We start from the raw sequence: 18,279 nt of genomic DNA on the forward strand, positions 1-18,279 counted from the left end.
TGCCCAGAGTAGGTAGCCAGGGGTATATGTGCCCAGAGTAGGTAGCCAGGGGTATATGTGCCCAGAGTAGGTAGCCAGGGGTATATGTGCCCAGAGTAGGTAGCCAGGGGTATATATGCCCAGAGTAGGTAGCCAGGGGTATATGTGCCCAGAGTAGGTAGCCAGGGGTATATATGCCCAGAGTAGGTAGCCAGGGGTATATGTGCCCAGAGTAGGTAGCCAGGGGTATATGTGCCCAGAGTAGGTAGCCAGGGGTATATGCCCAGTATATGTAGGCAGGGGTATATGTGCCAAGAGTAGGTAGCCAGGGGTATATGTGCCCAGAGTAGGTAGCCAGGGGTATATGTGCCCAGAGTAGGTAGCCAGGGGTATATGTGCCCAGAGTAGGTAGCCAGGGGTATATGCCCAGTATATGTAGGCAGGGGTATATGTGCCCAGAGTAGGTAGCCAGGGGTATATGTGCCCAGAGTAGGTAGCCAGGGGTATATATGCCCAGAGTAGGTAGCCAGGGGTATATGTGCCCAGAGTAGGTAGCCAGGGGTATATGTGCCCAGAGTAGGTAGCCAGGGGTATATATGCCCAGAGTAGGTAGCCAGGGGTATATGTGCCCAGAGTAGGTAGCCAGGGGTATATGTGCCCAGAGTAGGTAGCCAGGGGTATATGTGCCCAGAGTAGGTAGCCAGGGGTATATGTGCCCAGAGTAGGTAGCCAGGGGTATATGTGCCCAGAGTAGGTAGCCAGGGGTATATGTGCCCAAAATAGGTAGCCACGGATATATGTCCAGTATATGTAGGTAGGGGTATATGTGCCCAGAGTAGGTAGCCAGGTCAGGTGTCCCCCTCCCCAGCAGGAGGGGAGCAGCGCAGAGAAGAGCTGCTCTCCCTTCCTCGCTGTCCCCTCCAATGTCCGGGTGGCTGGCAGCGGCAGGCGGAACTTACCTCCGTCTCGTCACAGCGCCGGATGGATCTGCCACTACTCTGGTCTGGTCCAGACCAGAGCAGCGGCTGCGCACCCGAACTTCCGCCCGGCGCTGGAGCGAGACGGAGGTGAGTTCCGCCCGCCGCTGCCAGCCAAGAGCCACCCGGACATTGGAGGGGACAGCGAGGGAGGGAAAGAGCACCTAAGGTGAGGGAAGGAGGGGGGATATGGCCCCCCTTCCCCACCGTCCGCACAGCTCTCCCTCTTCTCTGCGCTGCTCCCCTCACCCGCCAAAAAAAAAAAAAAAATAAAAAATAAAAACCCCGGAGCTCAGCCAGGCGGAGGGCGCCCTTGGGGACCAGGCGCCCCGGGGCACTTGTCCTACCCTGACCCCCCCTAGCTCCGCGCCTGCGTAGACCCTGGTGAAGTGGCGAGCACCAGCATGGAAGTTGAAACTGGTTCGGTGGCACGTACAGTAAGATCTACTAAGTACTACCCCTAGTTTACCAGAGGTGCTGGCAAACCCAAATTGGCAATTCCCTGATTCCGCCGCACCCATACTTCCCCCTTTCACCGCCCAGTCTGGAGTCCAGGTGGAGACAGATAATCTAGGATCGGCCCTAGACTTTTTCTATCTGTTCTTCACCCAGGATCTCTTAGACTTAATTGTGGCAGAGACCAACCGTAAGGCAACACAATATATAACCGCCAATCCGGAAAAGTTCCTTGCCCAGCCTTTTCGGTGGAAACCAGTCCAAGTTTCCGAAATTAAATTTTTTTTGTGCCTTCTCCTTCACACGGGACTAGTAAAGCAGAATGTGTTGCGGTCTTATTGGTCTACGGACCCAGCATATCATGTTCCCCTGTACTCTGCTGCCATGTCCAGGACACGATTTGAGAACATCCTGCGCTTCCTGCACTTCAATAACAACGAAACCTGTCATCGAAGTGACCACCCTGCTTTTGACCGGCTCCACAAAATTCGACCCCTTATAGACCACCTGTCATCCAGATTTGCAGATGCTTATACCCCTGACCAGGACATCTGCGTAGACGAGTCCCTCATACGTTTTACCGGGCGCCTTCACATCAAACAGTACATCCCAAGCAAGCGTGCCCGGTATGGGTTGAAACTGTATATGCTCTGTGAAAGGGCCACAGGCTATACATCTTATTTTAGGGTCTGAAGGAAAAGACTCAAAATTGGAGCCGGTCGGATGCCCTGACTACCTGGGGAGCAGTGGAAAGGTTGTGTGGGACTTGGTGTCACCCTTGTTCCAGAAGGGGTACCATCTTTTTGTGGACAATTATTACACAAGTGTGGCCCTCTTTCAGCACTTAAAAATAGAAAAAATCTGATGCTGTGGCACCGTGCGGCCTAGTCGCCGGGGCTTCCCCCAACGGCTCATTACCACCAGACTTGAACGTGGGCAGAGGGCCGCCTTGTGTGCTGACCACCTGCTCGCGGTGAAATGGAAGGACAAGAGGGAGGTTTACTTCCTGTCCACCATTCACGCAGACACGACAGTTGAAATTCAACGGCGAACTGAGGTCATTGAAAAACCCCTTGTCGTCCACGAGTATAATACTAACATGGGAGGGGTGGACTTCAATGACCAGAGGTTAGCGCCCTATTTAGTTGCCCGAAAAACAAGACGCTGGTATAAAAAAGTGTCTTTTTACCTCATTCAATTGGCAATTTACAACAGCTTTGTTCTCTACAGTAAGGCTGGGAGAACTGGATCGTTTATTCAATTTAATAAACAAATCGTGATGGAACTCCTGTATCCAGGAGGTGCCGTGGCTCAACCCCAAGATGCAACTAGCTGGCTGCATGGAAGGCATTACGCCTATCCAATTCCGAGTACCCCAGGTCACCGAATCCGAAGAAAACGTTGTCGTGTCTGCAGCAGGGCTGGAATAAGGCGTGACACCAATATTTATTGTCCCACCTATCCTGACCAGCCTGGCCTATGCCTAGGGGAGTGTTTTGAGAGGTACCATGAGCAGGTACACTATTAGAGAGTAGGGAACTCCAAACACAGCGGTAGACACACAAGGGTCTCTCAGTGCTATTTCACACTGCTGCGATGCGTTAGGGCAAAATGCCTAGCGAAAGTCACACTTTGCGGTCCCCCCCTACGCCGGAAGTGCTTGACTTAACGCTAGTGCATGCCTACGTTACTGCGTTGCTTCTGTGGCAATATCGATCGGCCCGGAAGTCATGTTAGTCTATGGCGACGCAGTTCATTACTAGGCCGAATGCTACTCTTGTGGTATTCCCTGGAGGTCTGTTTTGGACGATACGGTGCGGCAGGCTCAACCCACCGGATTTGTCAATATGCAGTGTGAAACCAAACATCTGGTTTCGAGAGATCGTAATACACAGGGCTGCCAGAAACCTCTCCTTTCACTTGGGACAAAATGCGTAATGTACTTCGCCACAACTCTGTGTGTCCCATGGGGGAGGAGAGGTTTGTCCTCGGGAGGTAAGTTAAAAAAAAAACAAACAAAAAAAAAAACAGGTAAGCAAAGAAGTTAATGTTTGGTTTGCAATGTTAAGGTTTTTATTAAAAAAGTTCAAAGTTTATTAATGTTAATGAAGTAATTGCTTTGCTGCTTGCTTGTTTTTTTGTATCCAATAACCTTCCAGGTGGACCGAGCGAACGACTAACCAGCTGCAGCACTGATGGTGCATCCTGACAGAACATTACGCGTCTGTCAGCTTACACACAAGTCGGTGCATGCAGCGCTACAGGACGAGATTTCTCCTCCGCAGTCAAAAAGATACGTTTGCCGAGGCATATGGGCCGAGGAGTGGTGTTGGGGTTCATACGCTTTGGCAAGCACTTTGTATCAAAAAAGAACTCTGGCAATGATTTGTTCATCCACATCGATTGGTGTGAATGGATAAATCAGGTTTGCCAGGGCATACGAGCTGGTGGGTTTGGATTTTTGGGGCGGCAGCTCCTATGTCCTGGCAGACGCCTTCCCCAATTTTTTTTGGCAGATATTTTTTCATCCACATTGATTGATTGATTGTTTGATGTTCATTTTTCCTTTCAGCCCAGAGTGCATTACCCTTATGCCCAATATAAGGAGTATATCAGAAACTCCTAATACTGGCCATACATGTAATGATTGCAGAGACCCTAAAATGCCAGGACAGACCCCACGAATGATGCCATTTTGGAAAGAGGACACCCCAAAGTATTCCGTTAGGTGCATGGTGAGTTCATAGAATATTTTATTTTTTGTCACAAGTTAGCAGAAATTGTGTTGTTTTTTTTTTTTTCACAAAATGTCATTTTCCGCTAACTTGTGACAAAAAAATAAAATTTTCTATGAACTCACCATGGCCCTCATGGAATACCTTAGCGTGTATTCTTTCCAAAATGGGGTCATTTGTGGGGTTTGTTAACTGTCCTGGCAAGTGTGGGGGGGGGGGGGTGCTAAATTGTAAGCACCCCTGTAAAGCCTGAAGGTGCTCATTGGACTTTGTGCCCCTTATCACAGTTAGGGTGCAAAAAAGTGCCACACATGTGGTATTGCCGTACTCAGTAGAAGTAGTATAATGTGTTTTGTGGTGTATTTTTATATATGCCCATGCTGGGTGGGAGAAATATCTCTGTAAATGACAATTTTTTTTATTTTTTTACACACAATTGTCCATTTACAGAGATATTTCTCCCACCCAGCATGGGTATGTGTAAAAATATAAAATCTTATGGGTATGTGTAAAAATACACCCCAAAACACATTATAGTACTTCTCCTGAGTACGGCAATACCACATGTGTGACCCCTTTTTGCAGCCTAGGTGCGCTAAGGGGCCCAACGTCCAATGAGCACCTTTAGGCTTTACAGGGGTGCTTACAATTTAGCACCCCCCAAAATGCCAGGACAGTAAATACACCCCACAAATGACCCCATTTTGGAAAGTAGACACTTCAAGGTATTCAGAGAGGGCTATGGTGAGTCCGTGGCAGATTTCATTTTTTTTTGTCACAAGTTAGCAGAAATGGAATTTTTTTTATTATTTTTTTTTTGTCACAAAGTGTCATTTTCCGCTAACTTGTGACAAAAATAAAGTCTTCTATGAACTCACCATGCCTCTTTGTGAATACTTTGGGATGTCTTCTTTCCAAAATGGGGTCATTTGGGGGGTATTTATACTATCCTGGAATTTTAGCACCTCATGAAACATGACAGGTGCTCAGAAAAGTCAGAGATGCTTTAAAATGGGAAAATTCACTTTTGGCACCATAGTTTGTAAACGCTATAACTTTTACCCAATCCAATAAATATACACTGAATAGGTTTTTTTTATCAAAGACATGTAGCAGAATAACTTTCGCGCTCAAATGTATAGGAAATTTTACTTTATTTGAAAAATGTCAGCACAGAAAGTTAAAAAAGTCATTTTTTTGACAATTCATGTCTTTTTTAATGAATATAATAAAAACTAAAACTCGCAGCAGCAATCAAATAGCAGCAAAATAAAGCTGTATTAGTGACAAGAAAAGGAGGTAAAATTCATTTAGGTGGTAGGTTGTATGACCGAGCAATAAACCGTGAAAGCTGCAGTGGTCTGAATGGAGAAAAAGGCTCCGGTCCTTAAGGGGCGAAAAGACTGTGGTCCTCAAGTGGTTAAATCGCACGTCTAATTTCCTACATAGTGGGTGGAGTTTTGTTATTTTAAAGTGGATCCGAGGTAAAGTTTTACTCATTGAATAATTGTGTACCTTTCCTATTGTTTATAGGGCATTCCTCAAGCCAAATACTTTTTTGTTTTTGTTTGAATGCTCTAATTCTCTATAAACGAAACAAGCCTCGCCCACAGCTTTTCACAGTGCCTTGGCATTTTCAGACAGTAGCAAGGGCTTATGGGAGCTCAGTCTGGGTAGGAGGAGGGAGAGGTGTTACTAGCCAGAGATTTCAGAGGCAGAGGGGAGGAGGGAGGAGGAGGGGGAATTAGGTTTTCACAGGCTGAGTGCTGGAGATGTAGATAAGCCTGCCTGTGTGTAATGTTTACAAACAACATGGCTGCTGTTATTGTATCACAGGAAGAAATAATCATATTCTATTGAAGCTGTTTGCAGCTAGATTTGCTGTGTAAACTATCTAAACTTTAGATAAGATATATATAGACAAGTTACTTGTTATAGTTAGTTTTTCATCTGGGATCCGCTTTAACAAAGTTGGACTTGAGCTTCGAGCTTCCCAGCAGTGTGCATTCAGCCTTTAATAACAGTTTAGTCCCAACATCCATTATTAGCAGACAGAGCAGCGTGAAATTGTTATTAATTAACAGTCCTGGTGATACTGCAAAGTTTGCCGTGCTAATTATCACCTGGACTAATTTAACACTTGATGTCAGTGGCTGGAATGAAAAAGAACAGTGCAGAAGTGTTAGAGGAGACGAGAGTCCTGGCTCAGCACTTCCTATTATCCCCCCTTCAGCCCGACGTGAGAACACAGAGGTTGTGACAGTGAATATAAATGATAAAAGACACATAGCTGCTATTTGCAGCTTGTTACAGTTCGGTGCGCAGATGCAGATTTGCAGATGACTTATTACCTGTCCAGCAGTATAAACGGGAGTAAAAGGGTGAAACCTTTTGAAGGCAGTTTGTCTCCAATTTCCACGTCAATACAGTCTGCTGGATGTACTCAAGTATGTGTAATAGTGCGGTGTGATGTGTCGCGCCAGCCATTTCGCTTCACACCAAGTGTAATAGGACCCTCAAACATAAGGAAAATGACTGTGGCAGTGAGTGCCAGGTAATGACTATTGTAGAGTTCCCCATTCCTCCCCTTAACCACTTCAGGACCGCAGGCATTACCCCCCCACCCACCTAAAGACCAGGCCATTTTTCATAAAAAAAATGGCAACTGCAGCTTTAAGGCCTCGCTGCAGGGCCACACGACACAGCACACAAGTGATATCCCCCCCTTTTCTGCCCACCAACAGAGCTCTTTGTTGGTGGGGTCAGATCACCCCCCAGATGTTTGTTTATTTTTAAATCTTTATCTTTATATTTTTTATTAAATGTCCTTGTTTTTTTATAATTTTAATTCCCCTCCCTCCCCCCGTCTGCCTATCACAGCGATTGAGGTTTTTAGCAAGCCGCAAACGTGCCTCTTGCTGCACGTTTGCGGTTTGCTTAACCTCTTGACGACCAGCTAACGCCGATTGGCGTAAACTGGTCGTCTGCGGGTTACCATGGAAACGGCCGCTCGATCGAGCGGCCTTTCCATGTCAGTTCACGGAGGGTGTCTCCGTGAAGAGCCGGAGAGCCGCCGATCGCGGCTCGCCGGCAAAATGTAAACACGCGGGGAAGAAATGTTTACATCATACGGTGCTGCTGCGCAGCAGCGCCGTAGGGCAGATCGGCGATCCCCGGCCTCTGATTGGACTGCGCATTACGGAGAGAGGGAGGGAAGGAGGTAAGGAGGCAGAGGGCGGAAATGGCTGCGGAGGGGGGCTTTGAGGAGCTCCCCCCCGCAAAACGCAGATGGCCGGCGGCGATCAGACCCCCCCGGCAGGACATCCCCCTAGTGGGGAAAAAAGGGGGGAAGTCTGATCGCCCTGGCATAATACTGATCTGTGCTGCGGGCTGGAGAGCCCACGCAGCACAGATCAGGCAAATCACCCCTGGTCGGCAAGTGGTTAAAACCTCAAACCGCCGGTGTGCACCAGCCCATAGAGATACATTAGCCATGCGGATGCTGATGCGGATTCGGCTGGCGGATCGCATCAAGATCCGCCCGGTGTGCTCTGGGACTAAACTCTTTCATCCGCACCCAAAACCACTAGCGTTTTGTGGATCTGCTAGCGGTTTTGGTGTGCACTGGGCCTGTATGAGGATCTGCAGATATCATAGACTATGAATGTAATTTGCAGGAATGGATCTTTTGCAGGAACAGATCTTTTGCAGATACTGATCTTTGGAATGTGTACAGCATCTTTGTGTGCAGCATCTTGCAAATATTTCTATCTGATGGAGAGTGCAGCTCCATAGAATAGACTGTGTAGAGTATGGCTCTCATACTACATGGAAGGGGGTAACATTGGTCTGTGATCTTTCATCCAGGGATGGTCGTAGTCAGCCAACTTCGGTACGCTGGAACTACGCGTAGTTTTACGCAATTAAGCTTCGCCAAACTACGGCTTCGAAATCAAATATTCGCTTCATATGCATTTCGTAGACTACGCGTTAAAACACGCAATTACGCGTAGTGGGAAGCGCAGTGTATGCGGATGCTTATGCCCGTATGCAGAAAATTGTACGCATTAATTCCTCTTTAATAGCTTATATTGGGTACTCTTCTATGCGTACATCCCCCTTTCCAATGCGTAAATTTGTAACCATACAATCGCACGTGGAAAATTAGCCGCTAGTAACGCATTTGTAGTTCACTATGCAATACACATGTTAACTACGCATAGTGGGTGTAAGCTACGCGTAGCGGTACTTCGCTATGTGTAAATTCGTAAGCGTAGTTTTGAAACTTCACCTACGAACTACGATGCGTAGATGCGAACTGCGATGCGTAAATTCGCACTGGCGTAGTTTCTGCTCATCCCTGCTTTCATCTTCCAAAGACTTTTATCTAATGTGTGTACCCACCTTAACAGTGATTCCTTCTAATTTTGACAAGATCTTGTTAGTCTCTCAGGAAGATGAAAGCCTTACCTGGCAGCAACTACATCAGTTGCTGTCAGCAGTGGCATAGCTAGAGAACATGGGGCCCTATAGCAAAACTTTAATGGGGCCCTCAGATGTAACCACACTCAGTGCCACCTGCCCCTACCCTATAGATAAGAGTTAATTGACCAATTTACATACTCATGCAATCTACATTGCATATAGTCCATGGGCACTGAGACAAAGAAACGCAAGAAAGTTCATGGTGAATATATTAAGTTCCACCTGGGCCCCTCTGCTCCAGGGCCCCATGGCAGCTGCTACGGCTATTGCTATGCCTCTGGCTGTCAGTTATAACTTAAAGGACAACTGATGTGCAAGGTAATGTCCATGTTCCCTGTGGCTCAGGCGATATTACTGATTAACGGAGTGCTGACATGGTAGCTGTTACGGGGTCATCACCATTTTTAAAATGGAGGACAGAGAATTCCATTGATCATGGTGAACAAACAGGATGTGGAAGAGGAGAAAGAGATTGAAAAGCAGACTCCACGGGAGGTAAGTATGATGTGTGTATGTTTATTTTCACTTTTATATTTCAGTTCAGGTTTGCAATAAGTAACCCTTTTAAGTGGGTATCCTGAATAATTGACTACATTCTACTATATGTCGTTACAGGCCCTCTTTAAATCGCACATCTAATTTCCTACATAGTGGGTGGAGTTTTGTTATTTTAAAGTGTATCCGAGATAAACTTTTACTCATTGCATAATTGTGGTCCTTTCATATTGTTTATAGGGCATTCCTCAAGCCAAATACTTTTTTGTTTTTGTTTTAATACTCTAATTCCATATAAAGTAAACAAGCCTCAGCCACAGCTTTCCACAGTGCCTTGGCATTTTCAGACAGTAGCAAGGGCTTATGGGAGCTCAGTCTGGGTAGGAGGAGGGAGAGGTGTTACTAGCCAGAGATTTCAGAGGGGAGGAGGGAGGAGGAGGGGGGATTAGGTTTTCACAGGCTGAGTGCTGGAGATGCAGATAAGCTTGCCTGTGTGTAATGTTTACAAACAACATGGCTGCTGTCATTGTATCACAGAAATAAATAATCATATTCTATTGAAGCTGTTTGCAGCTAGATTTGCTGTGTAAACTATCTAAACTTTAGATAAGATGTATAGACAATTACTTTTTATAGTTAGTTTTTCATCTGGGATCCGCTTTAACAAAGTTGGACTTGAGCTTCGAGCTTCCCAGCAGAGTGCATTCAGCCTTTAATTTCAGTTTAGTCCCGACATCCATTATTAGCAGACAGAGCAGCGTGAAATTGTTATAAATTAACAGTCCTGGTGATACTGCAAAGTTTGCCGTGCTAATTATCACCTGGACTAATTTAACAATTGATGTCAGTGGCTGGAATGAAAAAGAACAGTGCAGAAGTGTTAGAGGAGACGAGAGTCCTGGCTCAGCACTTCCTATTATCCCCCCTTCAGCCCGACGTGAGAACACAGAGGTTGTTTGTAACAGTGAATATAAATGATAAAAGACACATAGCTGCTATTTGCGGCTTGTTACATGTTATCGAGATGTGAAACCGCCGCTGATATGCACAATTATTAATAACCCCGCAGTCACTGTCATAGACGAACGCTTGCCTAGCCGCCTCCTCTGCTCTTCCAACAAGGAGAGGTCCACATGCTGGGCATTAAATAGAAATAACATCTGTAATTAATACTGATTTAAAAAATAGGATAACATTGGGAGGCTGGCAGGGTTGCCAACCCAATTACCCATTTCTTACAGCCAAAAGGCCAAAAAACTACAAACTTTTGGTGGGGGGGGGGGATGTATTGGGGTGGTGAGGAGGGGGCGGAGTAAGCAACACACTTTTAAAGTGTGCTGTGGGTGAGGCTAAACTGTGGGCGTGGTCACTTTTTCAAATGCTTTTAAGTGCTAGGTTAATGGCTGCAGCGGGCTAATTTATACCTTTCTGGTATATTCCATAAGCAACCTCTCTAAACAGTCTGTGTATGCAACGCGTACGTACAAAAAGGGCGCCTGGACAAAAAGGGCGCGGGGTGTAAACTCTAAATAATAATTAATCATTAATAGGGTTTATAAAAATAGTGTGCTATATTTTGTTTACAAATAAAGTTTAACAAAATTATAAATCATTAAATAATGTTTATAAAATCGGAAATTGTGAAAACGTTAATCTTCCCTATTTCTAAAGTTAAACTTATAATTACTTTTATTAAAAAAACAATAATATATGTTTAATTGTTATAATTGTATATTATTGTGAATAACCTTCATTTATGGTTTGTTCTTATAATAAAATCTGAAAATATTCTTTATAACGATGATATAAATATAAGTACGTTCGTAATAAGTGTTGTAAAACATTAGTAATTATTACTAAAATTTTACTAAAACTATACCTAAGCCTACTCTTACACAGAACCCTCCCTGTACCTATCCCTAACCCCTAGACCCCCCTGTTGGTGCCTAAACCTAAGACCCCCCTGTTGGTGCCTAAACCTAAGACCCCCCTGTTGGTGCCTAAACCTAAGACCCCCCTGTTGGTGCCTAAACCTAAGACCCCCCCTGTTGGTGCCTAAGTAACCCTCCCTGTACCTACCCCTAACCCCTAGACCCCCCTGTTGGTGCCTAAACCTAAGACCCCCCTGTTGGTGCCTAAACCTAAGACCCCCCTGTTGGTGCCTAAACCTAAGACCCCCCTGTTGGTGCCTAAACCTAAGACCCCCCTGGTGGTGCCTAAACCTAAGACCCCCCTGTTAGTGCCTAAACCTAAGACCCCCCTGTTAGTGCCTAAACCTAAGACCCCCCTGTTAGTGCCTAAACCTAAGACCCCCCTGTTGGTGCCTAAACCTAAGACCCCCCTGGTGGTGCCTAAACCTAAGACCCCCCTGTTAGTGCCTAAACCTAAGACCCCCCTGGTGGTGCCTAAACCTAAGACCCCCCTGGTGGTGCCTAAACCTAAGACCCCCCTGGTGGTGCCTAAACCTAAGACCCCCCTGGTGGTGCCTAAACCTAAGACCCCCCTGGTGGTGCCTAAACCTAAGACCCCCCTTTATTATGTGGATAATAATGTTTTACTAATTATGGATGCAAAAAATATATTGCAATTTACATTACGTACTGATCGCTTTATTTTGTGAATAATGTTCTAAAAATAGTAAGGGATAAAACTTTAAATAAAAAAATATATTCCAATTTACATTACGTACTGATCGCTTTGTTTTGTGAATAATGTTTTAAAAACAGTAAGGGATAAAACTTTAAATAATGTTTTAATTATTTAAATAAGATAAATATATTTAGTATTTTCATAAACGTTATTCGGCACGGGTGCATTTTATAAACGTAATTGAACACAAGCTCAGTTATAAATCATTAAACAGCTCCGGGCGCCGTTTGTAAACTTTATTTAGCTCCGGGCGCCGTTTGTGAACTTTATTTAGCTCTGGCGCCCTTTTTTCCTGCTCTGCGCCCATTAAACGTTATTTATTATGGGAGTGAATGGCGGCGCCCTTTTTGTCCACTAGCTGCCTGCGCCCTTTTTTCCCAGCTCCGTATGCAACATGTCACTTTTATTTGAATGCCATGAAAAGCTTCTTGTGTGAAATGACACATGAGCAGGGAATGCACCTTAAAGGAGTACTGAAAGGGGGTAGGGGGAAAAAGAGTTGAACTTACCCGGGGCTTCTAATGGTCCCCCGCAGACATCCTGTGTTGGTGCAGTCACTCACCGATGATCCGGTCCCCGCCTCCAGTTCACTTTTGGAGTTTGTGACTTTAAAGTTTGAAAAACCACTGCGCCTGCGTGGCCGTGCCCACCCTCCTGCTGACATCACCAGGAGTGTATTGCACAGGCCCAGTATGGTCTGTGCCTGCGTAGTACGCTCCTAGTGACATCAGCGGGAGCGAGGACACGACAAAGCAGGCACAGTGGTTTTCCGAGTTTAAGGCGGAAATTCCAGAAGTGAACCGGAGGCGGGGCCGGAGCATCGGTGAGTGGCTGCGCGGGCACAGGACGTCTGCGGGGGACCATTAGAAGCCCCGGGTAAGTTCAACTCTTTTTTTTCCCCCTACCCCCTACAGTACCTAAATGCCTAAAAAAAAAACTCCTAGCAAGCAAGTATAGCAAGAATCCCGGTCAGAGGGAGGAGCTGTGGCTTAAAGGTGCTGCAGCCACACTAAACACATAAGGGCACTAGAGGATATGGACTGAGCGGAGGTTTCAGGTTTAAAAGAACGGACACCCACAGAGAAAGTATGGACAAGTCACAGCAGCATTTGTGCCTTGTTTTGTAAGGACTGTCCGTCTAAAGAGGGACAGTTGTCAACCCTGGGAGGTGGTGGCATAGCTTAGAAGCTATGGGCCCCAGTGCGAGTTTTACATGGTTCCCCCAGTATAGGTAGTATAGTTGCCCCAGTATAGGTAGCTAGTATAGTTGCCCCAGTATAGGTAGCTAGTATAGTTGCCCCAGTATAGGTAGCTAGTATAGTTGCCCCAGTATAGGTAGTATAGTTGCTGCAGTATAGGTAGTATAATTGCCACATTATAGGTAGCTAGTATAGTTGCCCCAGTATAGGTAGCTAGTATAGTTGCCGCAGTATAGGTAGTATAGTTGCCGCAGTATAGGTAGCTAGTATAGTTGCCCTAGTATAAGTATTATAGTTGCCCCATTATAGGTAGCTAGTATAGTTGCCCCAGTATAGGTAACTAGTATAGTTGCCCCAGTATAGGTAGCTAGTATAATTGCCGTAGTATAGGTAGTATAGTTGCCGCAGTATAGGTAGCTAGTATAGTTGCCCTAGTATAGGTATTATAGTTGCCCCAGTATTGGTAGCTACTAGCTAGTATAGTTGCCCCAGTATAGGTAGTATAGTTGCCCCAGTATAGGTAGCTAGTATAGTTGACCTAGTATCAGTAGTATAGTTGTCCCAGTATAGGTAGCAAGTATAGTTGACCTAGTATAGGTAGTATAGTTGCCCCAGTATAGGTAGCTAGTACAGTTGCCCCAGTATAGGTAGTATAGTTGCCCCAGTATAGGTAGCTAGTATAGTTGACCTAGTATCAGTAGTATAGTTGTCCCAGTATAGGTAGCAAGTATAGTTGCACTAGTATAGGTAGTATAGTTGTCCCAGTATAGGTAGCTAGTACAGTTGCCCCAGTATAGGTAGTATAGTTGCCCCAATATAGGTAGCTATAGTTGCCCTAGTATTGGTAGTATAGTTGCCCCAGTATAGGTAGCTAGTATAGTTGCCCCAGTATAGGTAGTATAGTTGCCTCCAGTGCTAGCTCCCCCCCACAGCCTCCGCTCGTGCTACCTTATGAGATGGCGGATGCTTCCTCCATTAGAGTCCCCGCCGGCCCTCTCCTCCGTCATAGACATCTGTCACATAACTGCGACCCGCGGCTGCTGTGAAGAGGAAGGCAGCAGGACAGTAGTTCCCCTAGTAATGGCGATTTACATTGCCCCTACAGGGAGCTGCCTTCCTGCTTCCTTCCTCTTCACAGCAGCTGGGGACTATTATAGAGGAAGTGGCCACCAGCTCAGAAGGTAACAAGAGTGGCAGACGCGGGGGGAGGGAACAGGGACAGAATGCCGCTCCAGGGCCCATGCCGCCTGATGAACCTGCTTCATCTGGCGTCATGCTACTAATCAAAGCACATATAGAGGTGATAATGACTAACATAACATCAATGAAGAGCTAATACAGTGGCTGACAGAGGGCCCCTCTGGTCCTGGGGCCAGGAGTGCAGCTAAGCCCAGGCGAACCAAGCAGTCACTTGGGGCCTCACCCACAGCAGGGGCCTCTAACAAACATTTAAATGTAAAAAGAAAAGGTAGAATTGATTTTTTTAGTAACAAGCCACATTGCTAGCGTGCATTTTTAATGTGCTAATGAGAAGCCCTGGGGGCTATGAATGCTGCTTGGTTGCTTTAAGCTATGTATAAATGTATAATATGCATAAATAACTTTTCCTGCAAACGCACCTGCTGGCAAATGGTAGTATTTCCTGCTCCGTTAATGAGAGTAAAGTGAACTCATAGGATTTGCACCATCCCTGCTGTCTGTATCCCCACTGGGTACATTCCATTCCTTTCCTTTCCTGCCCAATATGTAGGCATTAGCCATGTGACCAACTAGGAACCAAAGCATTGAAGAGAAAGGTATTTTAGAGGTCTGTCTTATATCATTAAAGTTTACTCCAGGGGCTCATCTGTGTAGCATAGCTCTATGTGGCAGGGCATAATTCCTCTATAAAGCTAGTGGTGTTAGATAACCTGTTTGCCAATATTACTAATAAGCAGAGCTGGACCTGTTTCCTGACCTTTTACCCAGGCTGTCTGTCAGGCCAGAAGATCTCATTACCGTAATGAATTATCAGCAGTAGCCAGGCTAAGGGTCCTTCCCCACATAATTGCCGTGCTTTCCATGTTATAATGATCAGTTCACACATCAGGATTGCTTTCTTTCCAGGGTCACATTTCTGCAAAGGCCACACGGGGAAGGGGGGGGGGGGGGGCACATGGAAGTGGGGGCTGCACATGGGGGGGTTGCACATGCGATAGAATGGATGCACAGCGAGGAAGGGGTCTGCTTTGCACAAGGGGGCCACTGTACATTGAAACGGGAGGGTCCTCATATTGTGGTCGGGAGGGTGTGTGGCAAATTGGAGAACGGTGCTGCTATGTATGGGGGCCCAGACAACATTTTGTGTGGGGGAGAAGCAAGATGACAGGTCGCCTTAAAGCATACCTGAAGCAAAAAAAATAAAAAAAATAAGATAAAGAACTGTATGCGTAGTACAGCTTATAAATAAAACATTAGTAGCAAATAAGAGTCTCATATTTTCATTTTGCGTTATATAGATTTATTATATTACATCATTCTGTCACAGTTGCAGTTTTAAAACCACACTCTGGGGTTGATCCACTAAGAAAAATAGCGTGAGTAACCTCCTGTTACTCGTGCGATTTAAACCTGCGCGCCTTAATGCACGCTGTCAAGTGACAGGCAGCCTGTTGGGCCAATCAGAGCGCCAGGATCACGTCCTTTAAAGTTACTGGACCCGAAGGGGCTCAGGGTGGGAGGAGTGGAGCACCCGCTGTTTCCAAATAGAGAGCGTAAGTTACTAGTTACTACTCTGAGCAAACGTAATAATGCACGCTATGCTGCCAATAGCATTACGCTACGTAGGATTAAATATTTTACTTAGTGAATCAACCCCTCTGTATTTTAAGCTCTAAAACAAAGCAGACATAATGATCCTTTGACTTTTCCTGCAGTAAAACCTTATCTCAAGCTTTTTCTCACTGTTTCTTGGCTGTTTAAGTGTTTCAGAAAACGGGACTGTCTTTCACCTGGCGCGTTGAATAACTCAAGAAAAGCTCTTTTGCATCGATAACAACTGAAGTTTCGTAACGTTTCCTGTAATGGAAACAATACGAGACTCTTTTCTTTGCCCACACATGTTCTATTTCTTAGCTGTACTTACACATACAATTCATTATCTTATAAGATTATTTTCGCTTGTGGTTTGCTTTAAGAAACACAGAGACAACAGGAGCCCAAATGGTGCAGATCCAACCAAAATTTGGCAAAAAAAAGGAGAAGGAAGTGTATTCACAAGAGGAGGATGCTGAGGGGCCAATCAACAGTAGATCAAGTGGAGATCTTAGTCCTGCCTCCGCTGGGATGGAACTGGAGTTGACTTGATGTAGTCGCTCTCTTGCTAAAAGGTAAGCAAAAAGTATTTATTTAGACAGTGGCTGGTGGTGCATTTTGTGGGCTGTTGCCCACTTCCTGTGCAGGACCTTGGTTTTATTTATCCTTAGGTGCCTCTTTCCCCCATTAAAACCAAACATTTTGTCTAGGTAGCCAAGAAGTTCTGAATCAGGATGATACCATTTATTGGCTTACTTAGAAGAGAAGGAGTAAGCTTTTGGCTATAAAGCCTTCCTCAGACACACAGCTTACACACACTGAACATTAAAAGGAGATACATTGTTCTGAAACCATAAATAAATGTCATTGGATGCCTTAATTACAACCTCAGGAGGGTCTCACAGGGATGCTAACTAATTTATGACAAATAGATAAGACCATTTGGATGCTTGAACATCGCATAGCACAGACTCAGTGTAGTGAGGAAATATTGTAAAACCAGAGTTTCACAGTAACTTGGGCAGGGTGCATATAAAGTTTGTCATAGGCTAAATATAATTGTGGAATTTAAAACCCATCTTGCTAGCACAAGAAATAAAAAGAAAAGTGGCATCTAAAACCCATCGTAGCTGCACAAGAAATTGTAATCCTTGTTTAAACCTTCATCTACAGTTTTGAACCTATGTATAAATTTAGTCTTTCTTTGTGCGATTTGAAGCGACCAATTTATACAGTGATGAGAAGATCACTCAAACTTTGTCCACGTGAGCAGAAATGTGTGGGCACTGGGAGATCAGTATATTTGTTATAGCGCTTTTTCTTGTTAGTGGTGAACCTGTGACGGTTCATACGCTCACGTAGAGTTTGTCTTGTTTCTCCCACATAAATTCCCTTGGGGCATTTTGCACACATGATTATATATACCAGATTGGAGTAAGCAGGCAAGAAACATACATTTGGCCATGTTTGGTTTGCCTTTAGTAAGTTCTCATTTATCAAACGGCACCTGTAAGAACAAGATATTCCCAGTGCCTCAGCCTAACTCAATGTAAAAAAAAGCTACCATTGGGCCTGAAGGATGTGCTGAAAAAAGAAGAAGGGGAGCGCCCTGGCCAGACAGCTGTAATATTACACACTGCAGTGACACTCATGTGTGACCATTCTAATGGTGACACCTTGTGCACACCCCCTGCATCCTTTATAGCCACTGAAAGGGGGAGGGGGGATTTAGGGCCCACTCACAGGTTCTGGGGCCCTGGGCAATTGCCCATTTGCTCCTATGAAATTATCACCCCCGAGGACCATAATGTTAGCTAGTTGAACTTTGCCAGATTCCACTATATATCTTCATCTGTTTTTGAGCTGATGGAAACTTTTTTGATACTACTCATGCAATTGAATTGCCCATGTTAGCCCTCACTGACATAGACTGGTCTACACTGATCTCGGCTTAGGCTCGAATTGGGCAATTAATGTTATATAGTCAGTACTTTTGTACTATGTTGCTGTATGCTAGTAAAGCACAGATTTTTATTGACATGGTGCTGGTTTAACTCGTTAGCAGCCAATTTATTTAGAGGCTTGCAAGTGCTCCTGGACAATTTATTTTACTTGTCACTTGGAGGCAGTATAAGACAGTAAAAGAGGACTTCTGCTTTCAATTTTTATATTTTCTGCTAGTAGAGAGAGATAAAAATCAAAGCATTCCAAGAATTTACAGCTTAACGAGTTCTGCTGACTGAGACCAAAAGCAGTGAACTTATCTCAAACCAGATAACTCTACTGAAGTTGCTAATGGGTAAATATTTTGTCCTTAGTTGTCTATTTGGTTATACCCACATACAGTGGCAAGTACCAATCCACAAAACTCCTCTGCTGCTGGCACGCCTGCAAGAAAACCCAGGTCTCTGCAAAAGCAAATGAACCTCCAAACAAATAGGAGACAGGTAAAAAGTCTCTGTTAATTGCTTAAACTATGTACCGTATTTTTTGGACTATAAGACCATCCTA

At 45.1% G+C, this 18,279-nt stretch overlaps 1 protein-coding gene across 7 annotated transcripts in view; it reads left to right on the top strand.

Moving 5' to 3' along the window:
• LOC137525094 (histamine N-methyltransferase B-like) overlaps positions 1–18,279 on the top strand; it is a 431,596-nt gene that overhangs the window by 218,147 nt on the left and 195,170 nt on the right. Inside the window, exon 2 of one of the 7 annotated variants that reach the window (XM_068245898.1) lies at positions 16,152–16,343. The exons of 5 other annotated variants lie outside the window; for them this stretch is intronic. The gene's annotated coding sequence lies outside the window, so the exon portion shown is untranslated. The remainder of the gene's footprint in view (positions 1–16,151; positions 16,344–18,279) is intronic. One more of the 7 variants, XM_068245899.1, reaches the window with a different exon arrangement.

The sequence above is a fragment of the Hyperolius riggenbachi genome, chromosome 7 (genome assembly GCF_040937935.1).
Source record: "Hyperolius riggenbachi isolate aHypRig1 chromosome 7, aHypRig1.pri, whole genome shotgun sequence".
Lineage (NCBI taxonomy): Eukaryota > Metazoa > Chordata > Amphibia > Anura > Hyperoliidae > Hyperolius > Hyperolius riggenbachi.